Raw genomic sequence first — 8,310 nt, 5'->3', positions numbered from 1 at the left:
ACTCTCGGACCCCGGGCAGGCTGACCTCACAGAAGCTCTGTTTCGTCATCTACAGAATGAGCATACCCATCGATGCTTGCCTCGTGGTGGTCGTAAGAACGAAAGCCAAGGTGTGGACACTGCCTGGCATAAGAAAACAGTAACTGTGAGCTTCATCCTTGACGTGAACGTGGCTGAGGTTCAGAAGGGTAAGTAGAGTTTAGAGACCCACACAAAGATTTGAGGGGAAGCAAGAGGAGTAGAAGTCCTAGGCTGGCAGTAGGGGAACAGGGGGTTGGGAAAATGTGGGAAAAATATGACAGGCCCGGAAGAAAGGGACCTGAGTCTCAAACGAATTGTATTTTTTAATATAATATAAGCAGGAGTAGATCCATTTTTTTAGCTTGAAGCTTAGATGATTGGGTACCCTCATAAGAGTTTTTATACAAAATCGGGTACAAAGTGAATGGTTATTTCAAAGGAGGATACAAATGAACAACATGTTATAAATTTGTAAAGGCTGACAGATTCCAAAAAATCACAAAATTTAGGAAAAGTACATAATATGATTGTGAACCAAAAAGGTTATATGCTGCTAAATGGGATTGAAATATATTCTCAGTGAAAATTCCTGTTATAAAATCCAATATATTCCTCCGGCTCCATCACCTCCTGACAAAGAGGGGTACATCAGCAAGCAGAAAGACATGGTGGTTTTATTTGGGTGAAAATATCTTACTTTTGCTACTTTTGCAACAGCGTATGACCCCATGAACGTGATACTGGATTTCCGGCCAGTGAGTAGCCCTCAGCATTAAGCCTCGTTAAATTTGTCGCAAATCACCTCTGCATAAGGACAACGGGAAGGCTGTAGGAGGGAGTCATCAGAACTGTTGCTTCAGGAAGATAAATCTAGTGTGGTCATAGCTAGAAAAGCAACTGAATAGAGAGAGAGCAACATTTAGAATTCAGAAAAGTGAGAGACATCAGAGAATCCACACTTATTAGATGACTGACAAGATATGGACAGCGACAGAAAGCAGGGGCCCAAAGTGCCAGGGATGTTGAGCTCATACGAAGGAGGGAATATGCCCTAGAGACTTTGGCAAGGAAACAGCTGCTGTCTGTAAGGAAGTCTGTCCACATTGACCATGGTCTTCAGCAGGCCAGCACATCCAGTGGCTGGGGAGGAAGGAAAATGCCCCCTTTCCAGTCTGAGTGACCACATCAAACACAGAAATAGAATGGTTATTTCAGTACTAACGATGGTTAGAAATCAGAGAGAGATTGAGGTCCTCCTATGGCAACACTATCACCAGAGTCTAGGGATACCCAACTTAACCTAAATCCAGTTTCCAGGAGACCCAAAGAACATACTCATAGCAAGTAGAAGGGAAATTATTCTCATTTACTGTGGGGCCCCTCAGCACGTCCTTGGATGGGAACTGTAGCAATCTGGGATCCACCATGGGCAGAGTTCCTTTGTTCAGGTTAGAAAACTTCTCCTGAAATCTAATCCAGAGTCCCAATCCCAACCACCATAGGGGCATGGAAGCAGATAGTCAGCAAGTGAGAGGTTGTTTGCCCACAGCTGGGCAACAGCCCATGATCTCCAGGTGAGAGGAAGAGCAAGCATCCAAATTAAGAGTGGGTAGCTGGCCAAACCCGGGTAAAATAAGTGCTCCAGCCACGGAAAGCAGAAGCTAAAAGGGGACCCATACATATTGTCTTTGGAAAGCAACTGGACTCAATCTAGCACCTTCCTTGACACAGACTAACCTAGAGAATGATTCCAGCTACCTGGCAGCAAATTTACTTTCTCCTCATATCAGGCCAGCTTTATTTTACTTCACAGATGAGCTGATAAGCTCCAAGTTTAGCCACTTTATCCAAGACTATGTAGCATAGAAGCAGCACTGAGCTAATATTAACGATAGGTAACATAGTATGTTAACTAGTTCCACTAGGTTAGCTCACTTGATTACCGCCACAACCCTGTAAAGTGTGCTGCTATTACTATCCCCGTTTCATCCGTGAAGCATAGTGAAGTCAGGTAGCTTGTCTGAGGTCACACAGCTTATAAAAGGCTAGGGTCTGAATGAGGGCAGTTAGGTTCTAGAATGATATTCATCACGTTCTGCCTCTCCAAGATTTCAAAGTGTGACTGCTGATTTCACAGACATCGTTTCCACCGCTCCACCCCTCTGGCCTACGTTCAAGGCCAGATCCCCCTCACAGAGACAGAGAGCATAAATCTGTCCCAAGGGCCAGTAAGGAGAAGTAGGAAGAGGAAGGAGCAATTTTCCAGGAAGGTACCTTGTTTTGGAAAAGGAGAATGGAGATTTGGAAGTGTCCCTGAAGAAAAGGAGCCCTCAGGGATTTATTTGTCCTAGGAATGTAGATATGAGAGTCGGCAGCAGGAGGGAATAGTCGGCGTTATGAGGTAAGATCTGCTCCTGTATAATTATGTAATTAAAATAATGATACCTTAGAGCCATTTACTACGTTATAATTTTCAAAACACTTTTACATATATTATTACATCTAATCACCGGTAATATTTTAAAATTTAAGTGATACTGAATCTGCTGCATATTACAAAAAAAAAAAGTTTGAATGTATTTCCATTCCAGAGATAAAAGAACAAGATGACACAGGAAGGCAAGGAAATGTTGAGGTCATGCGGTGTGCCAAGAACTGTGCATGACGTTTATGCCACTGTCTTACTCAATCCAACAACAAATATACAAGAAAAATCACATCCTTACTTTACAGGTAAGAGCACAAGGGCTCAGAGAGTTGATGTAACTTGCCCAAGGTCATACAGCTAGCAGGTGTTCAGGTCAGGTTCTCCCGGGTCTATCCAACTGCAGGGGTCATGCCCTGATGCAACAGGCAGCTTGTTTCTATTGCAAAGTCTTTCAGGGGGGTGCCAGGCCCTTCTGCGTCATCCAGCACATGACACTGCCCAAATATCTGTTTCTGGTTTTGATGCTTCATGGTATTCATTGTTTAAGTTCTGTCTGTTCTAGATACATACCACTCACATATTCATACAAAATGAATAGACTGCAGATCTGGAAGGCTGTGTCAGTGCAAACCCCATCACCACCAGCCTGCCACTCCTGCTTTAGGCTCAGATCTGGAAGCCTGTGTCAGTGCAAACCCCGTCACCACCGGCCTGCCACTCCTGCTTTAGGCTCAGATCTGGAAGCCTGTGTCAGTGCAAACCCCGTCACCACCGGCCTGCCACTCCTGCTTTAGGCTCAGATCTGGAAGCCTGTGTCAGTGCAAACCCCATCACCACCAGCCTGCCACTCCTGCTTTAGGCTCAGTTCATCTGCTTGTGATTACCTTCCACGTGAACAACCTTTGATCTAGAATCCAGATGCATCCCCTTCAGTTTGCTATTTCTTATTTACTAAGACTTGCTGAATTAACAGTTTCATCTCCCCCCCCCCATCTCCCCTGTATTCTTTAATATCGGTCTCCCAGGACTTCTGTTGACCTTTAGAACTCATCAATTTCAACCCTGACACCTGCTGTGTCTCTTCTAAACTCAGTCCCCAGCTGACTGAGCCTGATTGTTGACGACTTTTGCTAAGAGATTTAGGGGTCAGGAAGGCCATTCAAACAAGCATAACATCATATTAGATCCAGACAGAAAAAGCCTATCATGCCAAATTGAATGAATGTGTTTGTTGGATTCAGTTCTCCCTCGGCTGGACCCTTTTCTGGGCAGGCTCCAGGCTACGTGTTCGAAGCTACTTTTCAAACATCTAGGATAAAGGGTCTTGGATGGGGGGCAGTAGGCTGTAGTGGTTAAGATCGACTGGTTTGGGGTGAGTCTTGTGTGATCCTGCTCCCCGTCCTTATGTACCCTGTAAGTTTGGACAGTGTGCTTTAAGACATTTGAGACTCAGATTACCCCGTTATAAAACTGAAGGACTATCCACCTCAGGGTTGTTACATAAATTAATGAATGAGAAACGTAATTTACCCACGGAGTGTTCAATGAGGCTGCTATTAAGGGCTTTTATCACTAAGAGTCACAGGCGTAAGATTTTTGAAGATTTATCAGCCTGTTCAAAATGTTACTCTAGTTACTATAGCCTCGGGAGTGAAGTGTGACATAGGGGTTTCCAAAGTGTGCTGCATGTTAGAATCACCTGGGACAGCTTTGAGAAATTCTGATGCCCATGCCGCCCTGGTTGAATCAGAATGTCTGGGAGGGGGAAGTAAGCGTCCAGAGTCGTCGGAGATCCCCAGGTGATTTCAATGTGCAGTGAAGTTTGGAATCAGCTGATACAGGGAGAGCGGCTTTCAGTTCTTCAACTTCTGTTTCAAGGACCAGCATCTCTCTACACTCACCCCGCTGGGGAGGGCAGTGACCTGGCTCCCCGTTCTGGTCTGCCTTCCCTCCCTTGGCCCATCATTGGAAATTTTGCTGAGCACTTCTTCAAGCAAATGGCGAAGGCAGAAGGAGGTGGGATATTATGCAGCGGGCGGGACGTTGTGGAGGCCACAGCAAAAAAGGGGAGGACGGATGTGAGCCTTTGGGGGCTGCAAGGTGATCGGAGCAGTTATTGATATCCTGGTCAGTCTCTCTCTAGGGCCAGAGCCTTTTCAATGCTTTCAGGGTAATTTCACTCCGTTTGCTCCTCCTAATGGGCTAATGTAGAATTCTTCCCCGAGAAAAGGCTGAGCGTTTCAACTAAAGCTTACAAACAATGCCCCTTCTCAAAGGAATTAATGAGTAGGGGGGATTAAAGATGCCAGAGAGGGTATTCTCGTGGAGACTGTCAAAGCTGAACAAAGCCGGACACTAGCTAAAAGGGTAAGGACAGATTCTAATCAGTAATATCCTGTTGCAATAGGGAGAAGGGTCCAAAGTGAACTGAACTCAACTTTGATTTGTGCAGAAGTGACTGGGTATTTAAAGGGAGGGTGAGGGAGTAGAGAGGGGAAAGCAGGGGCTCAGTAGAGTCAGGAAGTGAGAAATGACAAAAAGCAGGAAGGGGTTAGTCCATGTGAACCCCGTCTGGGTTTGCTAACTGGTACTTATTAAAGTCAGGCTGTGGGAGCCCCTGGGCGGCTCAGTTGGTTAAGTGACCGACTGGATTTCAGCTCAGGTCATGATCTCATGGGTCCTATGATCAAGCCCAGCATTGGGCTCCCGGCTTAGTGGGGAGTCGGCTTGAGATTCTCTCTCTCTCTCTCTCTCTCTCTCTCTCTGCCGCTTCCCCCACTCACACACTCTCTCTCTAAATAAAAAGATTTTAAAAAATAAAGTGAGAGGGCGCCTGGGTGGCGCAGCGGTTAAGCGTCTGCCTTCGGCTCAGGGCATGATCCTGGCATTGTGGGATCGAGCCCCATATCAGGCTCCCCTGCTGGGAGCCTGCTTCTTCCTCTCCCACTCCCCCTGCTTCTGTTCCCTCTCTCGCTGGCTGTCTCTATCTCTGTCAAATAAATAAATAAAATCTTAAAAAAAAAAAAGTGAGGCTCCCACCCTCTCACTGAGACTGAGAATCAGGGTCCCTATCTTCAGGTGTTGGCTGGAGGTAAGAGTAAATTCTTTTACCAGTTGCGAGTTTTGTCAGACAGGAACTTTAAGAGAACCTGTGGATACCATAAGGATGCATTTTAAATTGTCGGAAACTGTGTTAGTGTTTGTTCAAGTCTTTATAGTGTTCTGTACAGGACAGGCCTGGTGGAGAAGAGGGCTCAGAGGAACCTGGCTAGAATTTGGTCAAATGGAGAGTCGTTGTCAAGGCAGAGGGTTGATGACAGTCTTTCTTTCCCTTACGTCAGCAGGTGCCTTTCTGGCATCCGCAGGATTCAAGTTCGGCAGCTACGTCATTGTGTGTGCTCAGTGGCGCAGGGCAAAGCGGGTAGCCCAGGCCTGACTCACAATGAAACAGGTCCTGCTACTTGATATCCTGATATCAGGACCTCCTCTTGTTTAGCACGGACTTGGACCCCTTGCTCTTCTCCCATCATCTGTCTTCTTTGTATCAGACCTGTGGTTCCACTTGGCCTCTCTTACTGTTTGGGGGAAATATGCTAGAAACAAAGGGTCAGGTAGTGAAAGAACCTCCCCCAGAAGTGGTGGTCCTGGCCTTCAAGGCCTCAGCCCACTTATCAAGCTCCAGCAACCCTCGGGGGTGGGAAGCTACGGTGTTCGCACAGCAGCACAGCTAGGCTGGCCCTTCCTGGACTCCAATTCCGTGGAAGATTTTGGTTTTTGGTTTTATTTTTCTTAGGATTCTGCAGAAGAGGAAGTCCCTGAGCCAGCTTATCCCTCAAACCAGTACTTTATCGCAAGATGGGAAAATACCATCATTTAGCCATTTCTTCATAGGCCACAGCCTGGTGAGTGGAGGGGCCGCTCTCCTGAAACTGTGGCAGGGGGCTGGCGGGTGTGTATGCCTGCACTGGACTCACAGGTGGCATCACGGCTCTGGTTCTTAGAGCCGAGTGACCCTGGGCATTTCTTCTCTGCATCCGCTCCCAATCTGCACAGTGGGATCAACATGTGATAATTATCTGATTAATATGCATAAAGTACTTAAAACAGTTCCTTTTATACATAATAAGTACTTGCCATAATTATCCCAAAGTTTTCTATAACCTTCTACTTGTCTTTCCCTTCAGCAGCAATTTGTACTGTGGATTACAGACTTTTTCTTGAAATTTCTTATTTTCTGTGACTCAGACCCACTTCTGTCTTCTGATTTCTGCCTTTATCCTTGTTCTTATCTCTTCCGATTTTCCACTATCCAGCCAAAATAAGCTCTTCCAACATTTTGTCTATGGCCATCCTTCTCTTGATGTCTCTATGTTCCCTTTAAACAAGTTCGATTTCTTCCTGTAGCTCCTTCTCTCATGAGAAGCTAGATGACTCACACCGTCTGGCCCTTCGATGGGGCTTGAAGCCCCACTTTTTGGCTGGAACTTGTCTATCGATTCAGTGGTTGATTAACTTTGGCACCAGAAAGACCGTGTCTGGGCGTTGCTAAATGAATGGTATAATTAGCAAATTACTTAATTTCTCCAAGAACTTTTCTCCCAATAAAATAGAGGTAATAACAATAAGTTTCCACTTCATAGAATAGTTGTAGGCATTAAAGGGATATTTCGTATCAAATGCTTGGCAGAGTGCCTGGTGCATAGCCCGGGTTCTAGCTATTGTATCCACTTCTCAAATCCAGGGTGTCTAAAACCCAGATTACTGTCCACTTCCTGCAAAAACCAGCTTGTCTTCTAAATTTCGTATTACTGGTCATGGTCCTATCCTATTCTTAGTCAACTGTTTTCATGAGTTGAGTCATCCTTGACTCTTTCCTCATTCACTCCACACCTGATGGGTCGGCAAGTCCTATTGACTTTTTTCAGGTTCTTGCTAATAGCTATTTTCCCCTGCCTCCCCCCTTTCCATTTTTAGTCACTGCCCTATATCTTGTTTGGTCTAATACAGCGATCTGCTAAATAATCTCTTTGATTTTAAAGCCCCATTACCTTTATTGGGAACATCGATAGCTACTGGAAAAATCAGGGTCGCGGACAATGTTAGAGGCCTGAACAGGATGGATGTGTGTGCGAGTGTGTTTAAAAATTTAACATTAAATGTTCTCAGTCTTTGCAGTATATCCCAAGCCCCACCGTTTACTTTGTTTTTTACTGTTTGGTGCCTCAAGATTTTTGGGTTTGCAACATGTGTTAACCCTGTTCATGTAAATCCTTTGAGGATGTCATGAGCAGAAGTGTCCAAAAGTGACCCTGGCAGTTAGCTGGGACTTGGAACTTCTATCAGGACTCAGTTTCCCAGGTGGTCCCCTCCTCCCACAGAGGACACCGCAACATCCACGGCTTCCATGCTCTCCAGATTCTGGCGACCTGCCTTCCCCAGACACTACCTATAAATAGCTGGCCCCTCAGACTCAGACTCTGTAACTGAGTAATCTGCACATTCACTCATTATGATCATTAATTTCATGTGTCGACTGGACTAGGCCAAGAGGTGCCCAGATTAAACTTTATTTCTGGGTGTGTCTGTATGGGTGATTTCCGATGTGGTTAGCATTTGAATCTGTGGGCTCAAATCTCATGAAGTAGATTGCCCTCCCCAATGTGCCGAGGGCCTGAATAAGCAAAAAGGCAGAGAAATATGGAATCCATCCTTTTTGCTTCCTGCCTGTCTGCTCGAGCCGGGGCATTGTTCTTCTCCTGCCCTTGGACTGGTACTTACATCTCCAGCTCCTCTGGCTCTCAGGGCTTCAGACCTGGACTACAATGACACCACTGGCTCTCCTGGGTCTCTAGCTAACAGAC

This window comes from Ursus arctos, unplaced genomic scaffold, assembly GCF_023065955.2.
Source record: "Ursus arctos isolate Adak ecotype North America unplaced genomic scaffold, UrsArc2.0 scaffold_1, whole genome shotgun sequence".
Classification (NCBI taxonomy): domain Eukaryota; kingdom Metazoa; phylum Chordata; class Mammalia; order Carnivora; family Ursidae; genus Ursus; species Ursus arctos.
This window is presented reverse-complemented; position numbering follows the sequence as displayed.